The sequence below is a fragment of the Neovison vison genome, chromosome 5 (genome assembly GCF_020171115.1).
Source record: "Neovison vison isolate M4711 chromosome 5, ASM_NN_V1, whole genome shotgun sequence".
Classification (NCBI taxonomy): Eukaryota; Metazoa; Chordata; class Mammalia; order Carnivora; family Mustelidae; genus Neogale; species Neogale vison.
The window spans coordinates 58,028,961-58,053,562 of NC_058095.1; the positions used below are offsets into that span (position 1 = coordinate 58,028,961).

The 24,602-nt window shown below is 45.7% G+C and overlaps 1 protein-coding gene and 1 long non-coding RNA gene across 3 annotated transcripts in view; one reads left to right on the forward strand and one right to left on the reverse strand.

Moving 5' to 3' along the window:
- The window catches only part of STX8 (syntaxin 8), a 246,147-nt gene that overhangs the window by 159,782 nt on the left and 61,763 nt on the right, over positions 1–24,602 (reverse strand). The window lies entirely within an intron of this gene.
- Positions 6,952–13,075, forward strand: LOC122906753. The gene is made up of 2 exons (XR_006384605.1): positions 6,952–7,386; positions 12,381–13,075. It is a non-coding gene; the product is annotated as an uncharacterized LOC122906753 (long non-coding RNA).

The following is a 24,602-nucleotide window of genomic DNA, read 5'->3' on the forward strand; positions in this document are numbered from 1 at the left end:
GCTCCTGGGCCAACCAGGAGCTCTGTCCCTCCAGCCTCGGGGACGGCTTTGTCCCCAGACTGGCTCCTTCCACAGATATAAAACGGTACTGAGAGTAGTCTGAGTGTCACATCCAGATGCATCTTCTAGAAAACGAAAAGGGGGAGCCATCTCTTTCTTAGAATAGAAAGAAAAACTTTGCTGGGGGCCCTAGAACAGGTCCTCCTTTGTCTGGGATGGGCCACCTGCCCGTTATCAATCTGACTTCTGACAAGGAGAGTGGGTTCACTGTGATTGGCATAGACTAGTAATTTGGGAACGGCTGTCAGAGAGTCAACCATCAAATTCACTATAAGGTAGCAAATGCCCAGCAAGGAAGATAATTACTATCTACAGAATACTTAGCTATTTATGAAGGATGGAGGAGTTGGTTTGAAATCCATTGTTTGCCATCAAAAACAAAGACCTTTGGACATGATGACAGTGTTATCAACAGTGGTCATGCCTCTGAGAAGCCCACTCTACCACTGGCTAGAAAAAGACGAGAGGTCCCCCTGCTTCGAGTCTGTGGTCATGTTCGTGCTCCTCGGAGCCTGTCCAGAAGCCAGCATCCCCCGCGCCGGGCGAGTGTGCCTGAGAGGCTGCCCACAGGTCTGCTCCCAAAATGCACACACTAGGCGTGATGAAACGAAACTGAAGCAGAGCACCCAAAGGCTGAATTCTATGGGCATATCAGGCAGGGTCTAATCAGGAGACACCTATCACACCAGTCATTTTAACAGCGAGAATTTAATACAGAGAATCATCAGCTAGATAGGGAGTCGTTAACTGCTTAACAGAAAGGGTGGACACCCAACTCTAAGGTTTCATGGAAGCTGCACAGGAAAGAAAAGGAAGCAGTTAGAATGATTAACATTGGAAGCCTGGAGAGCACCTGGTCCACACAGTTGGTGGATCACGTGCCCTGTTCGCAAGGTTGTTAAGTTCAAGCCCCATGGTGGGTGCAGAGATTACTTGAAAATAAAATCTTTTATTTATTTGTTTGGTAGAGACACAGTGAGAAAGGGAACAGAAGCAGAGGGAGTGAGAGAGGGAGAAGCAGGCTCCCCACTGAGCAGGGAGCCCAATGAGGGGCTCGATCCCAGGACCCTGCGATCACGACCCAAGCCAAAGGCAGATGCTCAACAACTAAGCCACCACGGCACCCCAAAAATAAAATCTTAAAAAAAAAAAAAATTAGAAGCCTGGAGGTAGGCTTCATGGAAATGCAGCTCAACTTTTGGAGGAAGAGGCGTTGCTTCGCTGGTGCTGGGTTCCAGGGAGGAGCTCCAGGAGAGGCAGGACCTGCAAGTGAGCAGGTGGGAGGAGAGCTGGAAGGTGCGAGGCCCTCTGCGTCTTCTGACCTTGCCACATTCTTCCCCTGCTTCCTGCCAGTGCAGCTTCCTGGAAGGCAGCAGCAAGGCAGGAATAAGGCCCATGGAGTACCAACCGCAGCGTCACGGGGCAGGACACCAAGAGGGCTTGGAGCTGACAGGCAGTGGCTTAATAAAGAGCACAGTAGGGCGCCTGGGTGGCTCAGTCAGTTAGGCATCTGCCTTTGGCTCAGGTCGTGATGCCAGAGTCCTGGGACTCTGCTTGGCGAGGAACATCCTTCTCTCTCTCCCTCTGCCCCTCCTCTCATTCGTGTTCTCTCTCTCTGTGTGTCTAATAAATGAATAAAATCTTAAAACAAAAAAAAGTGCATAGGAAGCACCACCATGTCCCCCTCTTTCTGGCACTGGATCGTTCTGCGTCTTTGGGAGCTTATGGAAGAGACGAGTGGGCTTCAGAGTATACATGGCAGTTTAAAGGCATCAAATCCTTCACGTTTTAGGACCACTAATTTAGGTTTTTTGGACTGCAAATGTTTCCTCCCTCTATGGCCACAGCCCAACACTCACTGCTGACTCCTAGATGTTCTCACTCCTCCTCTTTCCTGGGGGCACAGTGTAGACAAGGCCACAGGCATATTGGTACCACGAATACCCCTTTAAAGGAGCTACTAGTTCATGAGAATGCCTGAGTATCGCACGGGGAGGCAGGAAATATGCAGCATAGTTACAAGAGCAGATTTCATCGTGAGGCGGATCTGGGTTTGAATCCTACTTCTGACACCCAGTAGCTGTGTGGGCCTGGGACCTCAGCCGCTCAGCCTCCAGTTCCCGGGGTGTTACATGGGGGCAGTCATGGTACTGACCTCATAAGGCTGTTGCGGAGATCAAAGTAACAATGACCACCACGGTACTTTGCATGTTTGCGTCACCTGGTTTTATTCTGAAAGTGTGGACAACGTCACATCAGTCTGGGTGTATAGTGTGGTGATGCCCCAAGTCTAGGCTCCATGACACTCGCCACGCATGTAGCTACCACCTGTCACTGTACGACGCTGTCACACCCCTGACTCCATTCCTCACGCTGTGCCTTTCATCCTTGTGGCTTGTCCGTTCCATCCCTGGGAGCCTGGACCTCCCACTCCCCTTCCTCCACTGGGCCCATCCCCCAACCCCCATCCCCTCCCGACCCCCCGACTGGCGACCACCAGGTTGTTCTCTGTATTTACGTGAGTCACACAACAGCCTAAGAGAGAAAAACACCCATGCCTGCTTCTGCTGAACCTGCTTTGTAGCCTGCCATGGCTTTCCTACTGCCAGGCCAGGTCTGATCTCAGTATATTATATCTACTTTTTCTCAAGTATGTCTTCCAAACTACAATGAGTTAGTGAAAAGTGGAACTGTGTATTCGCCACTGTGGACACAGCTCTGGAAAAAAATGCCATTCGCCTCCTTGACAGATCTTAACATGGATGGATTGAAAATACGAGCTGATCCATACAATCCCACCCCAGCAAAGCAGAAGAGGGCAGATTGTCATTGTGTGTGTTCAGGGTGGAGTGGGGTAGATGAGTGCACCGGGCGGTTGGGTCTATCAGAGTCACCTGGGACTTTTTTTCCAAAGGCACACACCCTCCCCTACCATCACGCTAGATTTTGGCTCAACCCCCTTAAGGAAATTATTAAGACAGGATTCCTTCAGGAGCTAGAAACCAGTATAAACAAGAGACAGCCTTGTTTTCCCAATAGCAGTGGGCCTGCCGTTAAGTCCGGTTATCCAGACCCAAATGTGAGGGGACAGTGACTTCGCAGACAGCCAGGGCCTGTGGAAAGTGGGCAAGGGCATCAGGGGAGCAGGGACAACGGTGGATGGGTCTGCTGGAGGGAGACACAGTATGTCTCTTGCTCAGTCACATACAGACAGAAGTCAGAGCACAGGGCAATTATATAAGGAAGCGCAAAGCCTTCCAGTGAAAGCAGCAGGGAACCCTCAGTTCAACCTCATAATAAAGACAACTAACCTAGTAGCTTGATAACCCTTTGAAGTGAACCAAAGCAGAGATCATTCATGATTGAATAGAACCTCACTGCAACCCCAGACTCTTTCCCCTTTCTAGGATTCTGTTCAGGAAAAAACCCATGGGACAATAGACTATGCTACACAACCCTACGTAACAATCATCCAGGAACAACGTTCCTTTTACTAAAGTGGGTTGGAACATGGAAGGATTGTTGGAGGGACCTTCTGGATTCCTCTCCACTGGGGCAATATTAGCTGAGGAAGTGAGACAGAGAACTAGCTAGAGAAATGTTCCAACTGAGGCCATGGCGATTCTCCCTGGGTACCAGCACACGGGGACCCAATGTTTAGGGCACAGCTCTACAAAGTCCAAGGAAGAAATACCCACTCATGCTGGGCCCTAGAGAGAGGGAAGCAAGAGCCCCCCAGTCTTCTGCAGAAGGGGTAAGGCGGTCTCACTGAGGAGAGTTGAGGAAAACCAGGAAGAACAGGTCCCAGAACAGAGTGGGCACCCCAAGTGGTCACAGCAACGTTTATATATGATATAAATAATATAACATATAAACACAGTTATATGTTTGTGTCCCTACTGCAGAACTACTGATAATAAAAGCTATCGCTGGAATTGGTTTCATTCACAGACTTCCATTCTTTCCTCCAAAGAAAAATAGTTTGAACTCTCCAGTTCAAAGTGAGACATTTTATTTATCGCAGGACTGAAATATTCTATTTGCGACTGCGACCGTCTGGGCTGTGCACCTTTCTTGAGTCTGATTCTTAAAAATCAGCAGCTGCAAGAGGCGATTATCAAAGAGAACAGGTGCTTTCGAAAAAGATTTTCTGGGGCGTTCCCATAAAGACAAAGGTCCGCTGAGGGATTTGGATGGTGGCTTGCAATTACCATCGCTCAATGCCGATCTGCAATTATTTCAGGAACACAGGCATGACACGAGGCAAGTGTTTACACCTCTGTCACAAGTCTGCTGCTCGGCATAACCCTTCATCGCGGCTCAAAGTCAGGGGCGCGCCTTACCCAGAGTGGTCTGGGTAAGTGATTGCTGAACGACTTTCTGGCTTTCCACAAAGGGGCACAAGAAGGAAAGAAAAGTGATTTCAACATGAAATCAAGCCACGATCTCTAGTCTCCAGTACTTGTTAAGCACCACACCAAAATTCCTAGAGGGCTCTCCGCGCTGAGAAATGTCAAGTGTGTGTCTTAAGTGAAGAGCGTCAGAAGTGTGCATGTGATCAACGCTCAAAGCCATGGCAGCAGCCAGACCCGGGGCCCCAAGTGCCCTCTGATGCCCATCTCAGCCTCTTTAATACACACTTTCGATCATGCCTTTGAGCTTTCTGAGGTCTTAATGTATGCTCCGCCATGCAACCTTTCAGAATTCTTCTCCCCTAAGTCATCCAATTTTCTCTCCTTTCTCCCCAAAAGCACTCCTCAGTCACAGGTGGGGGATTACTGCTTCAGGTTTTTTGCTATGTGCGTGCGTGTGTGTTTTCCCTCCCAACTGGAGAAATGTCAGGCATGTTATTTTCCGAGTGATTTAAACAGCTCTAGTGTTATACCTAAACAGAAAGAACAAAGATGCTAAAACACCCATCATTCCGCCCAGTCCATCCGCAGGGAGTGGCTACAAAGGGCAATGCAATGCCGTCTCCGGGCTGCGGGCCTCCAGCCCCACGCAGCTCACGAACACCCCCTCTCCTGAACATATGGGGCCATCGTGGGAAAGCCTCTGCCTCGGTGAACCCTGACTGGCCAATCAAAACCAGAAAGTTTCCCAGTCCAGTGACTAATACCAGAAGTGAACTGTGCGTGGTGAAAGGGGAATAGTGGTGCGCTGGAGAAATTTATACCCTGACATCAGTCGTATCACAGGTGCGCGGGATCACCTGGAGAAACGGAACTTTCCGGAGGGCGAGAGTTCAAACACTTCTTCAAGCAGTGCGCCTGTCATCACTGGGTATGAAACACTGAACGGCCCCTCCACGGTGTCTGGGCGCCGCGGCCCCCGGAGCCGCCACGGACTGAGGACTTCCAGGCCTTGAGCTGGACCGGTCACTGTGCCGAGCGCCTGTGTGATCTTACTCGGTATAATCCTCACAGCCCATAAGGTAGGTGTATCATCCCCGGTCTCCATGTGGGGAACAAAGCTTGGAAAGATTAAGTAAATTGCTCTTGGTCGTGCAGCTACGGGGGTGGGTGGGGGGTGGGAGGGGGAAGGGGTGGGGGGTGTCAGCTCCAATTCCAAAGCCTTTGTTCTTGTCCACCTTATGCTCAGTATTCTTCTTCCCCTTCCTCATGCCCTCACGGTCACAGAAAAGGGTAAAAAATTAAATTAAATTAAAAGTAAATAAGAATAAAATAAAATAGGGGCACCTGGGTGATTCAGTGGGTTAAAGCCTCTGCCTTCAGCTCAGGTCATGATCCTAGGGTCCTAGGATTGAGCCCCGCATCGGGCTCTCTGCTTAGCAGGGAGCTTGCTTCTTCCTATCTCTCTGCCTGCCTCTCTGCCTACTTGTGATCTCTGTCTGTCAAATAAATAAACAAAATTAAAAAAATATATATTTTCTAAAAAAAAAAAAAGAATAAAATAAAATAAAAATTAAAAGAATAAAGCAAAGCAAAAAACTACTGGGACAAGCAGATGAACCCTAACAGGTACAGGGTGTGCAGGACAGTCTTAGAAAATCCACAGTGTGGGGGATGACCTATCCTCCGAGGAATGGACTCAATTCGCTAACCACCAAGAGAGATAAATTAAGGAGCAGTTTTTTGTTTTTGTTTTTGTTTTTTTTTAAGATTTCATTTATCCATTTGACAGAGATCACAAGTAGGCAGAGAGGCAGGCGGGGGGGGGGGGGAGGAGGCTCCCCACAGAGCAGAGAGCCCGATGTGGGGCTTGATCCCAGGACCCTGGGATCATGACCCGAGCTGAAGGCAGAGGCTTTAATCCACCGAGCCACCCAGGCGCCCCTTAAGGAGTATTTCTAAGACAAAAACCATTTTGGTGTTCCGGCTGTTCAGAAGGACTAACATTTTGACAGTGCAACAACAGAACACAGAAAAAAAGCACTGGAGAGAGGTTTGTGAGCTCTTCAAATTCTACATGAAACACGAGGGTGCCTGGGTGGCTTAGTTGTTAAGTATCTGCCTTCGGTTCAGGTCATGATCCTGAGGTCCTGGGATGGAGCCCCGCATCCGGCTCTCTGCTCTGTGGGGAGCCTGCTTCTCTATCTGCCTCTCCCCACTGACCATGCTTTTGCTCTCTGTCTCTCTCAAATGAATAAATAAAATCTTAAAAAAAAAAAAAAAAGAACATTAAAAACTCAGTAAGTATGTTATGGATTCCTAGCCAGTTTCATCGTAAAATTAACAGTGATGTTAAATTCCCACCCTGCTTTCTCACAATGAAGTGACATAGACCTGTGTCCAAAAAAGCCCTCGCCCTACCTCCCACAGCCTGATGGGGTTAACGGGCACAGCGGTGGGGGGCCCAGAGGCTCCACGAGAAGCCACGGGATCTCAGCTCCACAAGCTCCCACCTGCGAAGCACAGGAGTGAGCCCTTTACACGTTTGCTCTCAACTCCTCCCCGCCAAACCCCGGTGAGGTGGGCACTTCTTGTTGCACTTGAAAAATGAGATAACTGAGCCACACAGAGGAATTAAGTCACATGCTGGAGTCTCGGGCTTCACCACTCAGGCCATGCTGCAGGTGCTCTGGGGTGAAACATGGTGCCTGCCCTTCTAGATTCCCCAGGGATGCAGAGGTAGGGGTTTCCCCACCTCCGGGGTTAGGGAGCAAAGGGAACACCCATCCATTCCCTCCTGCGCGGACAAAACCGTAACTGGAGGACATCGGCAAGAAGGACCTTTCTCTTCTCCTTGAGAATTCATCTCCAGAACCTTCTGGAGAATGGCTCACTTGGGAGGAGGGAGAGGAAAAGTGGAAGAAGAGGAGGTGTCCCAACTCATGACTTCCACATGCTCCTGCTTCTCTGAAAGGTAGGACACGGGCCCCAGAGAAGGCGGGGAAGTGACAACGTTCCCCCTACTATGCAGAGCCACTCACGGGGTGGGAAGCCTCCGGTAAGAGACCCCAGGGTCCACATGTTCTGACCCTCCCAGTCGTTCGCATCTCTGCAGGTGTCCTTATCTGACGCGGCAGTGACCGCCCCTCACTACTTTCATACACATTAACTCAGAATGGCTCCTGAGTGGACGTCAGATGCTAGAAGACGCTTTGTGGAAGGGAGTTAACTCTGTGCTATTTTAAGAGGCAAAAAGAACAGAAAAGCTAATGTCTAAGGAAAACCATCTCATTTCCGACTGAACCGAGAGCTGGGCTCTGTAAATGGTTTCTTGTGGGGAAGTTCACCAGTCTCCAAATAAAAATCTGCCCGTTTAATCCTTCCCTTGATTAATTAGTTAATAGAATTACCAACGAAGTGTGAAATTTTTAAAGTACAACTATAAAGTGTGACTGGTTTGTTTTTGCTCTTTTTTTTGTAAAGTAAACGGGGTGTGATGCTGATGCAGGGGGTAGGATGCTGGCACTTATGAGATAAAGCAAAGAATCATTTCTATCGGGTGTGGGGTCTTTATTCATTCTGAAAAGAACCCTTTATATCTGCTGACAGGTTCCAGCTGTTCTTGAAAAAGCTTTCACGGAACAAGTTTTGAAACCTAGAAGGCCCTAAAACAGAGAGTTCCCATAACAATACACATTTAAGAAAAGTGAAAAGACAATGTTCTGTATTTTTATCCTAACTACTAACAAAACTATGATTAGAAATCAGGTAGAATTCTCTGGTTGAATTTCAAGGACTTATAAACATCTTTTTGAAAATGCTGGCTATGGGTCCGTCATTTCCAGAGGCTTGCAATGTAGCACATTCCATGTGACTCTAGAGACCCAACAAATTTCCGATGCTTAAAACTGACCCAATGTGGGGTGGACCCAAAGGAGATGCACCACCCACTTTCCCCTTTAAGGAAGCACTTCTGGCCCAGGTATATGGAGTGTTTTGAGCACATGGCTTTTACCATCAGCCTCCTTAGGGATTGTCTCAAGGGCACAGAGCTATCTTGCCCAAGGACAAGCTCTCCCCATGGCATTCTACATCCAAAGACTGCTTGAGATGGGGGTATAAAGGCTCAGCCCTGTGAATTCAAGATGGCCACTAACAGGTGATTTGGGCTGCAAAGCTTCCCACGGTGTTGGCTCAGGTTGTCTTCAAGCTCAGCTTCTCCCACTGCCCATCCTGCTTACGTGATCTCCCTATCTCAGTGAGATGGTCCCACAGGTGCTCCTTAATTAACATCTTACACACTAAACTCCCTCCCGAGAACCTTGCCCAAGCCCGCCCCGAGCCAATGGTTCTCCGCTCATCCCACATCCAGTGAAACACACCGCACCCCAACACTGACGGGTCGTACACGGGCAGAGACAGTGGCCAGATTCTGACAGGGCTCACTGCTGCTTCTGGCGCTGCTCCTCTTCCCACAGATTTATTCAAATCAAACAATTGCTATAACACTTTCAGGTAACTCTCCCCAGAATACCTTGACTGCCCTAAACCCAAATAATGCCACCAACATGGCAACTGGCAGAGTTCCACAGTCAAAAGCCACTCTTCGTGATCTCGTTCTCCCTCCTCTATCACTACTGTTAAGAGACTCAGGTCAAGAAACATCTAAACTGCTGGATCTTCTAGACCCAATCCAAACAGCATCTAGACATCCCAGTGTGACAAGGAAAAAACAGGTCTTCACTGAAGCTGCGAATTCTACTCTGTATTTTACTGACTCATAAAATGTTGAGGATCCCAAATCTGATGGGTTTGAAGAACATGTGAAGTGTCTGGCTAGATGATCAAAGCCTCTTGAATCTACTGGTGCTTCATGTACAAGATGAAGAGACAACATCCAAGATAATGGATGATTTCTTTAAATGTGTCTTAAGAAGCGTGGACACGTAAAATTCTACCTTGAACAGGAGAGTAGATTTTATATCTTATCCAGATCTGAAGGATGGGATGTTAACAGATTCAGTTTTCATTTGGTTCATTAACTCTTTAAGGCCGTAAAACAGGTAACACAAAAAGCTTTGTGATTCTATTTATGTGTACTTTAGAAGGAACTTCTGGGTGTTACTGTAAATCCTCATGCACTGACTAATGTCTGTGTACTCTGGATAAAGTTTTACATTGTTCAGCTCTCACGGTCTCTTCAGAACTGTATGATTTCTTCTGAGGCTTTGGATTTCACTTTTTTTTTTTTTTTTTAAATACAGTAACTGACATGGGTCAGGGCAATGATGGATTGATGTCTTCCTCCCATTGAAGCCTAATGGGTAAATTCTGCTTATACACTAATCACCTATTCCAATTCAACAAGAGTGTATACATTTTGTTACGCTGATTCCAAAAAGTTAGAAGTTTCCTGACCTCCACTACTTTCAAAATGCTTTCATCTCTGCACATACTGAAACTTTTTACAATTAAAAAAAAAAAAAAAGAAAAGAAAAAGATCTGTTTTGAAGGTAAAATTGACCAATCTTGAAATTGAAAAGGCAAGATATATGTAGGAGTCAAAGCTGTAAGTCAAGTATTTGGAAGTAAAGACTGACCGGAAGCTTATTAAGTTCAGAAAATCTTTCATACTTTTTCTGTAAATACTTTTTTTTTAAAACTGTGAATCAGAACAGCCACATTTGGAACACTTTGTGTCCTCAGTCAATATTTTTAGATAGTTAGGATCTGGTCCTGAGCCGAATCTGGGCTTGACTCTGGAAAGCAAATCTTTTCACAGCTGCCTTGATGCACAGAAAGCTTTCTGAAAACAGACACTCTAAGGTCTTTTGTTCACATGGTCACACACCGGTGCACAGAAGTTCTGGTATCTACTATGGTCACAGCAGTCCCGATAACCAAAATCAATTCTTCCTGTCTTTAAAAAAAGACGGCACCATAACAACCACATCCAACAGATCTCAAGCTCCTGTGTGTTTGAATGAACATTCCATTTCTTTCTCCTGCCTGAGTGCTGTGTGTCCATTTTGGATTGTCTATTGTATTTAGGTATTTATGCTTTGATTCACAGTAATTTCTCATGTTATTGAACTGATCTGCATCGCACACAAGCTGTAAATAAAAGGAAATGGCAGAAAGAGTGAAAAAAAATTTTTTTTAATTTAAAAATTAAAATAAAAAAATTTTAAATTTTAAAATTAAAATTAAAAAAATTAAAATTAAAAAAGAAAATTTTAAAAAATCTAAAAATTTAAAAAAAAATTAAAAAACTGAGTTTTCTCCCGAGAGAATCCAAGATGTGACTCAAGGCCTTTCTGGATAAGAAAAGGATGCTTGATTTCCAAGCCTAAGCAGCACAGATTAAGCAAGGAGGCTGAAACAGAGTTTTCCTACTTCTCTTGGCATTCTTCCTCTATGCGACCACACTCCACAGTGCTCCAAGAGTCAGCCTAGAAAAAGACGAGGCAGTCGGCCTGCATTGGTCCTTTGCTTTATTCCGATCAGATAAAGGAGCACAAGAGAACTTTCGGAGAGGCAAGCTTGGAGATACTTGGTCAGCCCAAAAGCACCCCCGAGCAGGGAGAGTAGCACTGGATTTGATACTTTCATGTACTGTGCAGTCCTAGACTATCAGACACACGCCACTGCAAATCCAAGTGTAAGCCCACACCTATCCGTCTCTCGACACACAAACATGCAAGTACTCCATGTCGTTCCCTCTTCCTTCACATGGGAAACCGAGGCCTGACAAGAGCAATGTTAGGTTCCAGGTACGCAAGTACACAGAAGATGAAACACGAATACAGTCATCTCATTAATTTATACCCTAAACCACTTCTTCTAGCCCGAGCTCCTCGTGAGCCTGCCCAAAACACATTTCCCATAGAACGCCACCAACTGACTTCTTCCTACATTCTCTACCCATTTCTGGCAAGAACAAGTACAAGAGAAAGTATTATTTTGAAAACAAAGCGAAACAAAAATGGCTACTCTTAGGCTCTTTGACTGAAAATAATGAGTACTGACCATACTTCCATCCCTAGAGACTGGTCAACCTTGGAACGAGTGAAGTAGCACAAATCTGCCATGGCAGGAATTAGGAGTGAATCCTAAAGATCATTACTTTTCCTTTTCTTTTTTTCTTTTTTTCTTTCTTTTTTTTTTTTTTTTTTTTTGAGAGAGATTGCAAGCAGGAGGAGGGGCAGAGGGAGGCAGAGACAGAGAACCTCAAGCAGACACCACGCCCAGCGCAGAGTCCGACACAGGGCTCGATTGCACAACCCTGAGATCATGACCTGAGCTGAAACCAAGAGTGGACACTTAACCAACTTAGCCCCCCAGCGCCTCCCCCACGGTCACTTCTATACACAGGGCCTCAAATTTTCTTCCCCAAACAACCCCAAGGGATTCAGATACACATCGGGATCTCCTTAAGTCCCTTATTCATAAGTACATACACTCAGTAGGGGCATCACTCAATATATTCAGAGGACGGTTATAGACATACTCTAAACAACTAGCTGTTAATTCTTTAATACAGCTAATTGTGCTTATGGATTTCACACTAACCAAACTGACTGACAGAATTTTATCTTCAGTATCATTCCAGTTCCTAAATGATGGCTTAAAATGGCTACAATAATTTTAGTAGTAACAGAAATACAAGTAAAGGTCTTTATCAGTGCACTTGAAATGTTTTCTCCAAGATTTCCCTCTCCTGGCAGAACCGTCCAGATGGAAAGAGAACATCACGTCTCCCCCCAAAATAAATGGTCAGGACCACAGCATCTTCCTGCTCAGGATGCTTTATGGATTCTAAGTCCATTCAAACTGCTGCTCAGCCCTTCCGTTCCTCCCTTACGCGGTCTTTCCCTGCCTGAGCACTTGGTCCTAACCAGACCACTTCCTTCCTGCTGGCTTTGGGTTTTGTTAACAAAGTTCTTCCATCCCTTTCACCACCCACAGGCTCAACAACTTCCACTGAGGAAAGCACATTCTCTGACACTCCCAAAGAGAGGCCTGGCGGAAGGCCACCAGGCATGGAACGGGCTCCCCACTATTCCAGAAGACGCCATGAAGGGTTCAAGTTCGTCTTCTGTCACCCGCACCCTCTTTGCCCCTCAGCTTCTCAAGAGCACAGGCCCACCTCTCTCATTCTTCCCGAAATCCTCCCATCACAGACAGACCCAATCGTGTGATAAATAAATCGTACTTGGTGTAGGCCTCTTCAGGGAAAAAAAAAAAAAAAAGAGTTGACACAGCAGGCCCAAGTGCTTTTCTCAGAAAGGCCTACTTACAAAATTGGCTCTTGGCTAGTGTTTGGGAAGCTGGATTTTCAGAGGGTTCCCACCATTCAGTGATTGCTCATCTGTGTTCCTAAACTATATAAATAACAGTTTATGCGGAACACCTGCTCTCCTTCTGGGGGGCTGAAAGCGGGGACCGTGCCAGCCAGAGACTGCCTTGGTGACTGACAACCTCCAAAGACTCTGGGCCCTGAGTTTCTAATGAGCTTCCTGGTTGGCATACTTCACAGGTCACAACTCATTGTTGGGCATTGCAGGTCTGCGACTTCCCTGCAAAGGGGCCCAGTAGAAGCTCATGCCTGCTCTCCTGTGTTTTGTATTTTTTCGCTGTAATAAATCATAACTGTGAGCATAGCCAGAGTCAATTTTTTTTATTTGTGGTAGTTTTATAGTCATCAAGGGCGCTGAATTAGCAAATGTTCCTACAGGAAATATGTGTGTGTGTGTGTGTGTGTACACATTATACAAATATGCCCCATTTTTCAGAAGTTCACATTATGCCATTCCCCATTTATGAAAGGCCCACTACATTAAGACCTGTTTCTGCTAACCAAAATACAACAAAAGAGGATTTTTTCCTTTACAAGAAAAGCAAAAACAGCATTCAGCATTCATTTTGTGGTGAGCTATTACAGAGGGAACACACACCCCAAGTAGTGCTGCCATGTTCCTTCTCCAGTTACTACACTCAGCATCTCGGCATCAAACTGCCATACTTAGGAACTGCTGTCTGCGACCATCTGTGTTTTGTCTTGATTTATTTTGTGCATCAGTTAGCAAGATGTGTCCTAAGTTATCAGAAAAGCCTGAGAGAGGTTATTTTTTGGGTGTGGGGATGCTCAAAAAGTTCTTCTATGTAAATTAATAATAATTGCTTCTTTGCTTTATGCCATTTTGGCTTATAAAAGACTTCAGGAATGCTCTACTTTTGGATGGTGAGGGAAATCTGTGTGTTTGTGTGTGTATCTAATTTCACAAAGATTATATCTTAAATCCTAAAAATGAAGTCATCCTGGTAGATACTATTTATTTTTCAAAAGAAAAACAAAGTTCAGAAGAGTTTCATGACTTGCCTGAGCACTCCACGCCACTCCCCCACTGAACACAGCTCAAAGAGTTGGGATTCCATCCCGTCCACCTGGCCCCAGAGTGGGGGGCTCTCCATCCTCAGCTCATCTCTATGTAAGAGCAAAAGCAAAAAGGCAGAGTGTAGCCTTGTTTGACCTTGGCTGAGAAGGTATGCACCAAATGATTCCAAGTTTTCACCTCTTTACAAGCATCTGGGAATTACTGCAAAACGATTGTGACTACTGATGTGAGGGTTACAAATGTTAGTAAGTAGGCATATCTATGCTGAGCCCTTCCAGCAAATCACAGATTCTGGAGTGGTCTTGGGGACCCCCGACACAGCCTCCAAGGAGAGCTCCAGGTTTCCCCTTCCTACCAAGGCACCAAGGAGGAGGGACAGTACTATCACTGGGCCCAAGTGGTAGGACGGGGAGCTTCCAGGGTGACCTCTTGCCATCTGTGATGGCTTTGGCCTTTCTTCTGAGATTCTCTTTGGTCTCTTGTTTGGTGTGCTTTTCTCTCAGCCATCCTCCACTTCAGCTGCTATGGCTGGCCTCACAGTCTCCCTCTTGGAAGTCAAATAGGAACTGTGGTGAAGCCCAGGGAGAGAGGAAGCCTGATGAATCACCTAGGCTGACCATCCTGCGGCAGAGGATAAATGCCCTTTTCCTTGACAACTGTTTCCACAGATTCTTCCTTTGGAAAATCCTTGCTTCTCCCTCATGAGATGGCCTTCCAGACTGGCTTCAAGGCCAGAGTAGAGACCAAGACATGGGCCTAGAAGAAAGGGATGAAGAAGGCCCTAGATCAGACAGGCATGTCAATGTGTGGGGTCCGATCTGGGTCCAACCCCGGTCATCACCAGAGTTAAAGCTGGTTGAGAAGCACCACGGGTGCAAGCCTCTGGTATTGTTTTTTGCAGAGTCAACAAGTTCAAAGAATCTGGGGTCTTCGTGTGACCAAAGATTTCGTCAACCATGCCTATGTAATGAAGCCTCGCTAAAAACTCTCCAATGATGAGGCCTGGGGAGCTTCTGGGTTGGGGAAAACACTGATGTGCCCGGCAGGTGATGTGCCTGGAGAAGGCATGGACACCTCCACCCACCTTGCCCTATGTACCTCCTCCATTTGGCCTTCCTGAGTTGTATCCTTTATTAAAAAACAAAACAAAAAACTGGGATCGTGGTATAGCATTTCCTGAGTACTGTGAGTAGGGCTAGCAAACTACTAAATCCCAAAGGGGTATTGGGGGAACCCTGTGTTTACAGCCAATGGAGCAGAAGTACTTATGGACATTTAGGACCTGAGGCTGAGATCTAAGGCGAGGGTAGTTGTGGGACTGAGCCCTTAAACCTGTGGAGTTCGACATTATCTCCAGATAAATAGTGTCACAACTAAATTAAATTATTGGACACCCAGTTGATGTCAGATAGTTATTGTTGGAACAACACACTTGTCTTGCTAAGTCATTCTCTCTCTCTCTTTCTCCCATCAGACCCCATTATTATAAACTACCCCTCCCTAGAGAGGAGTAATGATTTTTCTCTTTTAGGGAGGAGGTGGCAGAGGGAGAGACAGAATCTCCAGCTGACTCCATGCTCAGTGCGGGGGTGGACATGGGGCTCGATCTCATGACCCTGAGATCATGACCTGAGCAGAAATCAAGAGCCGGATGCTTAAACGACTGAGCCATCCAGGCACCCCTAATCTTCTTTTTTTAAAATGAATGTTCTGATAAAGAGCTTATTTTACATTTACCGAATATTTAATACTCTAAGTGAATGGAAAATAATCATCTTAACCCTAGAGAGCAACTTTCACGGACTATATTAAAAATTTGTTTAACTGAAGCTTCCAGAACACTAGCTGTTGCAGCAGAACAATTTCTATAGATACTGTGACCTCGTAAAAAAATATAAAAAGAGACTCTAAGCTCAGGACAGTAGAGTAAACATACATGCTGCCCCCTTTCTTCCTGAGAGCACAATGCAATGCCAGTAAAAATATTTTTTGAAAGAAGAAATCCATGGTGGGCCTGAAAACACAGAGTGCTATCAGTGAATAAGTCATTGTAAAGGCTTTCTTCTAGAAAGAAGATAGCCGGGACTGTACTGAAAGGTCAACCAAAACTGGAACCTGAAATACATCATCAGAGTCACAGATAGGGGCTCTTTCTTCCTGAGAGAACTCTGGAGAGTCTCCAAGTTTGGAGTGAGTCAATGGCTACTGGGAGCCAAAGAAAGACCTACAAAGAAGTGGCTGTCAGGCAGGAATTGGGGCATCTGAGTGGAGAATTGTCTACAGAAAAGCTGGGCCAGTTGGCTCTTGGGCCTGTCTTGTCTGTAGTACTGGGTCCCAGCTGGAGCCCCCAGAACAGCTCTCTCTAGAGGGGAAGGGTTGCCTGGCAGTCGCCCATGGTGTTGGTGGCCAGGCTAGTGAATGAGACAAGGAAGAACCTTTAGAATAGACAGAGAGAGGAAAAGAAATAAAATACATGAAAGATGTCACCCAAAGGTTCAAGTTCTCCTTACCTTAGTTAATTCTGGGATGAGGGTTACAGGGAAGGGTCCCAAATCTCTTCTACCTAAGCACATACCCTAAAGGGGAAACCTGACTACTGGTATACCCTGCCCATTGAAACACAGCACACAGCCAACCCTCCCATTCAAGAAAGAAAATTTTGGGGTAAATAAGCCCACCTAAATACAAAGAAAGCCTATATTAGCTACCCATACTCCTTGATATGGTCCTTAATTCATAAATACGAAGTCAGTACACAATTTCATACTATGCGTTATTCATCCACTAGGATGGCCACAAGAAGTACCAAGAATGGGCATCTTAAGCAACAGAAACTAATTTTCTCACAATTCTGCAGGCTATAAGTATGAGATCAATGTCTGGGCAGGGCTGGTGTCCTTCCGAGGGCCTCTCTCTCTGGCGGGCAGAGAGCCCCCTTCTCTCTGCGTCCTCACATGGTCTTCCGTCCATGTGTGTCTGTGTCCTCATCTCTTCATATGTGGACATTGATCACAGCAGACGAGGGCCCCTCTTAATGACTTCATTTCAGCTGAATCATTTCTTTAACGACCCGAGTTCCAAACATGCTCACCTTCTCAGGTTCTGGGAGTTAGGCCTTCAACACATGAATTTTGAGGGGATGTAATTCAGCCCAAGACAGCATGAAAGGCAAAGATCGAGATGAATACACCAAAACTCACACAGAGGAAAACAGAAAAAACGAAAGGAGCAAAAGGAGAAATTCTCTGTTCTAACTAGTACCAGTACTAGGTTTAATAGATTTTACAACCTTAAAAACATACTTTTGAGGGTGCCTAGGTGGCTCAGGCGGTTGAACGACCAACTCTTGGTTTCAGCCCAGGTCATGATCTCAGGGTCGTGAGATGGAGCCCTACTTTGGGCTCCACATTGGGCATGGAGCCTACCTGAGATTCTCTCTCCCCCTCTGCCCCTCCACTTCCTCTTTCTCTCTCTTTAAAAACAAAAAAGGGGGTACCTGGGTGGCTCAGTGGGTTAACGCCTCTGCTTTCAGCTCAGGTTATGATCCCAGGGTCCTGGGATCAAGCCCCACATCGGGGTCTCTGCTTAGCAGGGAGCCTGCTTCCTCCTCTCTCTCTGTCTGCCTGCCTCTCTGCCTACTTGTGATCTCTGTCTGTCAAATAAATAAATAAAATCTTTTAAAAAATAATAAAAAAAAAAGAAAACATACTTTTGTGGGAAAAAGCTACTGTGAGCAGTAAAGCATATTGGTGTTATAAAAGTACAGTTCGGGGCGCCTGGGTGGCTCAGTGGGTTAAACCTCTGCCCTCGGCTCAGGTCATGATCTCACGGTCCTGGGATGGAACCCCGCTTTGGACTCTCTGCTTAGTGGGGAGCCTGCTTCCCCCTCTATCTCTGCCTGCTTCTCTGCCTACTTGTGATCTCTGTCAAATAAATAAATAAATCTTTAAAAGTACAGTTCTCCAAAAAAAAAAAAAATATATATATATATATATATATATATATATCTATATATATATCAAAAGAGCTGAGTAACAGAATGACTATAACAATTATAACAGAAATCAGTAAACAATGCTGGTAAATCTGAAGAAATTACTGACTTTAGGGGAAAAATGGGGTTGGGAGGGTGGGGGAGCTTCCATTGAAAACAGCAGGAAATATCAGGAATTTGAAAGAGAGTTTAAGCATTCTAAACTTGATTTATTCTGAGATATTTATTTGCTTCAGACTTTCTTAGAAAAACATAAACTTAGGTATGCATGTTAAAAATAAAAGGGTGGCTGTGGCCCAAGGTGGGTGGCCCAACTGAGCATCTCATTCTTGGGCGGGGGTGGAGGACATTAGCTTTCCTATAAAAGTGTCATTTCCCAGCTCCTGGCTTTACACGGGAGACCCACTTGCAGCCCCTCACAGGGCACAGGGCCTGCAGCCTCAATTCCCGTCTCCACGTCCGTGTTTACGTGCAGATTCCCAAGGGACATATCTGGTTCAGCTCGCTGTGAGGGCCACGAGTCTTCAATTCCACTCACCTCCGGGGGTAAATGCCTTCATTTCTGACACCTGGAGAACTCCCTTTCTTGCTTTCGAGGTCAGCTAAGAATTATAAAACAATTTAAAAAAATGTTTCATCTTACATTTCCATGTGTTTGGAAGAGGAAGTGGGAGGACTCCCCCATCAGCTCAGCCTACCATTTTGACCTGGAAGTCTGTACTGTTAATAGAGCTAATAACGAAAAACACTTCGACAGCGGTTACAGTGTGTGAAGCACTATTCTTTTTTTTTTTTTTTTTAAGATTTTATTTATTTATTTGACAGAGAGAGAGATCACAAGTAGGCACACAGGCAGGCAGAGAGAGAGGGGGAAGCAGGTTCCCCGCTGAGCAGAGAGGCCGATGCGGGGGCCCGATCCCAGGACCCTGGGATCATGACCCGAGCTGAAGGCAGAGGCTTTAACCCATTGAGCCACCCAGGCGCCCCTGAAGCACTATTCTAACATACTCTGAAACCGGCACTAAAATCCCCATCCTACAGATGAGAAGCTTAGGTGAGAAGACGGAATTTGCTCGAAGTCACACAGCTAGTTGGTTCTTGACTGCTAAATACTGCTCCCATGATACCTCTATGTGCCCTTTAATCAGTACTTTCTGTCCCCTTTGTCACCCAACTAGACATATTGGTAGGATAACACCTCCTGGCGGCTAGGTAGGGGCACATGATTAGTTCTGACCCTGAGCTGCAAAAGAGGTTGACCAGTAGCTTCTGGGCCAGAGCAATTCATTGCAGGAACAAGTCCCTGGAAAGCTCTCTTATCTCTGATGCAGTACCCCGCAATGTTTGAGACAGTGGCTACTGCCTCAGCCAGGGCTCTCAGTTAACCATGCCCACCAAAGACCGACAACAGACACGCAACGAAAGATAAAAAATACAATAACCCTTTCCTAGTTGAAGCTGCTGATGTTTGGGGGTTACTGTTCATAAAACTCAAGTTATTCATGTTAACACGTAATTGTGTGTTATTCCTTTTTGAAAGAATTCATAAATGTTTTTAAAATGCCTACTTTTACAATGTTCACAATAGCCAAACTGTGGAGAGCAGAGATGCCATTCAGCAGACAAATGGATAAAGATGTGGAAGATGGGGTCCATATATACAACGGAGTATTCTGCCTCCATCAGAAAGGGTGAATACCCAATTTTGGCATCAACATGGATGGGACTGGAGGAGATTATGCTGAGTGAAGTAAGTCAAGCAGAGTCAATTATCATATGGTTTCACTTATTTGTGGAACAGAAGGAATAGCATGGAGGACATTAGAAGAAAGAAGGGAAAAATGAAAAGGGGGGAAATCAGAGGGGGAGACGAACCATGAGAGACTATGGACTCCGGGAAACAAACTGGGGGTTTTAGAGGGGAGAGGGGTGGGGGGATGGGTGAGTCTGGTGATGAGTATCAAGGCAGGCACGGACAGCACAGAGCACTGGGTGTTATACGCAAACAATGAATCATGGAACATGACATCAAAAACTAATGTACTCTATGGTGACTAACATCACACAACAAAAAATTAACAAATAAATAAAATGCTCACTTTTCATTTCAAATGCAGTTAGTATTGACAGTGATAACCCACATACACGACAGCTCTCAGGAGCTCTCGACAATTTTGAAGGATTCAAAGCGGTCCTGAGACCACAAAGTGTGAGAAACGCTACATACACTAGGAAACGCTCACCAGAGGAAAGCCTAGGTAGCAATATCAATACCAGACCAACAGCCCTAAAAAGGGCAAAACACACTAGAGATGAAGGCGTATCTCTCCCTAGCGACAAAAAGAAACAACCGCCAAAACAAAAGAACCCTGTGCATATATGTGCCTGAGAGCCTTTCCTTGAAAAGCAGAAAACAAAAAAGCGACCCAATCACGTGGAAAGCTGAAGTCACAGACCCGGAAGCAGATTTTATGTGCCGCTTGCAGAAACTGACAGAGGAAGCAGAGAGGTGGGAGGTCACGTCAAGACGCGGACAGGAGCATTCAGAAGGCTGCTCCAGAAAGCCTATTCAAAGCCCTGTCTCCACGGCCTGGTTACTGCACCTTCTCAGGCACACGCGGAGCAGTGACTACTGCTGACCGTTCCCACGCCCCAGAAGACGTCCGAACAAGTGGGGAAGAACCAGTACACTATAGGGCGTGATTCTCTGGCACCCAGGCAACTCGATGGCAAAATCAACACAAATGTTTGGAAATTAAGAAACAAGGGGTTAAAAAAGAAAAACCAACAGTAATTTATAGAATGTAATGGACTCAGTGATTAAAAAAAAAAAAAAAAAAAGGCACCAAACATGGTATTTGTGGCGCGTAGAAGTGCTATGTGAGGGAGGATGTATAGGTTTTTGTATATTTCAAAAGAAGAAATAGCATAAATGAGCCCAGAGCCGCAGTCCTGTTCAAAATTGCTGTTAACATAACTGCTTCCTGACGAGAACTGTTGATTGTGGCTAAAATAAACCAGAGTCCCTCCCAGGAAAATAGAAAACGTCTGTAATTTTCAGGGCTTACTAGGTGTTCACACTGTGAAGCCTTCCCAGCCCCAGCCCCAGATCCCTGCACAACCTCACCCCCGTCCGTTTGCCTCCTGACTCACTCTTCCCCCAGCCACAAAAGCCTTTGTGGATTTCTCAAACTTGCAAGTTTCTCTTCAGCCTCCAAGACCTCACAGGGGATGTCCGGCCACTCCCTGGAGGTGGCAACTGGCCCACTCCCCCTTCGCTGTCCAACTCTAGCCTATCCCTGAGACCTCAGTCACCATCTGGCCGTGGAGCTCTGTGTGAGCTCGGCCATGGCAGGCCTCCTCCCTGAAAGCTCTTACCATGACTAGAGAAAACACCCTGATGTCGGGGAGTATCTGTTTAATGTCCATCTCCCCCAGCCAGACAGTAATCACAGTAAAACAAAAAAGGGAGGGTTGGTAAGAGGGACTTGGGTTTTTAGGTGCTATCACTGGTTTTCACTATATAAAGAACCATGCTCGATAAATGAATAAATGTTGCTGCCGATGTGCTCATTTCTTCTCCCCAAAAGTGGCTGAATACTTTCAGTTCAGATGTGCTAACTACTGCGGACAATGCAAGAAGCGCAGATGTGCATTTGCAGACCTGTCTCCCTGAGTCTAAGTGAGTTAAACAGACAAAATGACAGGACCGATGAAGTAAGAAATTGGGCAATTTCGCACAATGGATAGTGCTAACATGATGGTGCCCAGGGCACTGCACAGTGGCAGTCGATGGCCACCTCTACACAGCTTCTGCCCCAACTCAGCCTGCTCTCCCTCCTCATCTTCCAAGGCTCTCCGCACTCCGGGGACGCTGGCCTTCTCGCACATTCCTCAACCTTGCTGTGCTCCTCTCCACATCAGGGCCTTTCCCTATGCTGTTTCCTCTGTTTGAAATGCTCTTCCCTTTAAATCTCAGTACCCATTTCATTTCCTCAGGGAAGGCTTTCCTGAGTCTCAGACTTGGTCAGGCTCTCCTGCTGCATGTTCCGCAAGTACCCTGTACATTGGGGATGGTCCCAGATGCCTTCCTAGCCTTCAGAGATGAAGTAACTCAGAAGCTTTTGTATGTATGAATGAAGTACAGGCACGAGGGCCTGCTCTGCTAATCCTAGCAGTCCGCCAAGTCCACTGAATGAAATCCCAGTCAAGGAAACGAATCCGGATCAGCACAGCCACTTAGAGAAAACCATTTCCCCACCTGACAGTTGTATGTCTCTATTCCAAATTTGGAGGTGGGGGCTTAGGTTCCCATGTCAATTTATAAAAGCCTGCTTGACCGGTAAAGCACTGGATGCAACAAGGAAATGCTCACCAAGTTTGGGCATGGCTCCTTTGGGGGACAGCTCTGGGAGGCCGATCAGGTGTCACTCGGCTCACACATCACCTGCCAAGTGGTCACAGGAACTCCCCACACTCAGGCCACTTTATATCTCCTTGAAAAAAAGGCGGTTCCTGACTGTCTTGCTTCCCTAAAGGGCAACTGTATTTAGGTTCTGGGGGTGCGCGACCCGACGACATTGCTCCTACGATAGCCGCTGCCTTACAGAGCTACAAGCTCGCCAAGCTGGGAGGCAACGCAGCAGCTGGTCCTTCAACCCCTCTGCTCGTTTAACGTGTGAGCTCACTGCTGCAAAGGCCAAGGGGAAAGGGGACACTTATTAAATCATGGAGAGCTTTCCCAGGATGAGGCTGAAAACCTCTATAAGTAAGTACTCTATAGCAACCCAAACTTGAACAAAAAGAGTCTTCTTATAGTGGTGTTTCCCAAATGTCAGCTTTTCAATGCCACCTTTAGACTTCTTTGCCGTGTTCGTATTTCACCTGCTCCGTATATGCTTAATGTTTTCCTTTAAATCAACTCACTATTATGCTTCTGTAATAATATATTATTACATAAATATTATGCTTATTATGGTACATATGCTTATTTTTCTCCTTATGTGATTTAATTGAAAAAGGAAATTTTATATTGCTGTAAAATCACAGGTTTCAAATGTTAGTCATTTTTATTTCATTGAAATATGCAACTATTAAAATGGAAAGTGTTTCTCAACATATTTCCTAAAATCACCTTGCCTAGCATGCATTGAGAAATTCTGATCCTGGATACGCCACAAAAAGATCCCTTCACCAAGCTGCCCACACATTTCTTTCATTAATACAAGACTAAATTCTATTATCAAAGTGCTAAATAAACAGCTTGAGAGGCCTTCGGGTGGGAACTGACTGCGGCACCAGCAATGCAAACATCCTTCTGTGAAGCCTGCTTTGAAGAAGTCTCTTCAAGAGGAAGAGTTACAGACACCTGGAAGACTCAAAATAATTTTTTAGCATGAAGGTTAACCAGGATTCACTGACAACTGATAAAAATACATCATTATTCCTTATATTGGCTTCCTGTTGCTGTTTTAACAAATTATCACAAACTTAGGGGCTTAACACACATTCAAATTTCAGATCTGTGAGAATTCCCTATAGGCACTTAATTAAATTTGCTTTTCTCCTCTGAGTTTGTCTCATGTCAATTTGATTTCCCATCCAGCTGGAAGGACCTTGAAGAACAGAGGAAAATTCTTCCTCCCCAACAGTATGCACCAGGTTTTCCAGGAGTCAAATATATGCATGTTCTGGAATAAAGTGTGATCTAAGACCAAGAAAGGAAACTCACTACACACACATGCACACAGACACACACACACGTGCGCGCACACACACACGTGCACACGCATTCCCTTAGAGTCCTGGAGATCAGAAGTCCAAAGTCAGTTTCACTGGACTGAAGTTAAGGTGTCCCTTTAGGGGCTGTGGGAGAGAATTCATTTTCTGGCCTTTTCCAGCCTCTAGAGCTGTGTCCCCTGTATCCCTTGGCTTGTGGTCCCTTCCTCCATCTTCAAAGCCAGTAGAATAGCATCTTTTCAATCACCACCTTTCCTTCTTCTGCCTCAAATCTCTTTCTGCCTCCCTTTTATAAGGACATTTGTGATGACCTTTTGAGACCAAACACACAATACAGGATGATCTGTCTGTATCCTTAATTTATTATTAACACATTGGCAAAGTCCCTTCTGCCACATAAGGTGCCATTCACAGATTCCAGGGATCAGGTTGTGTATTTGGTGGGGAAGGGGGGCTGTTATTCAGTCTACTACATTACTTTCTTAAATGTTCAACAGGAAAATTCAGTTGAGTGGCTCTAACAGACCTTTACAATGGCAATTCACTGAGGTGTATATGAAATCTTTGGTCTTCTGTCCTTCAAGGACATTAGTCATATTTTCTGGCTCTCTGAAAGGACACACTGATCTCCTCATTCTCAGTGCTGACATTGTGAAGGCAAGTGCCCTTCTTTGCCATTCTGCTTTCTTTCAGAAAGCAAGAAGTGCTCAAAGATTAACAGAGAAGCATCAGAAGGACTGGGCCAAAGTTGGGACATCGGAACATCAAAAAGAGTGTCAGGATTGGCACACATTAGCAAAACTTGGTGGAACAGTCTGTTCTTGGTGCTGTTTCTACCATCCTTCTTGGTCCTGACTTTAAGGCTTGGCCAGTGCCAAAATTAGGAACAATTATGTTAGTCAAGTCGATCCCATTCATCTTCTTGTGTTAGTGTTCTTTTCCAAAGGTCCTGCCCTTTTGAGTATGAACTTTAAGGAACTATTTGGTAAACAGTTCCGTGACTCCCCATTCTGGAATGGCATCCAGGTAGTCTGACATGAGCCCTTCGTGCCCAACCAT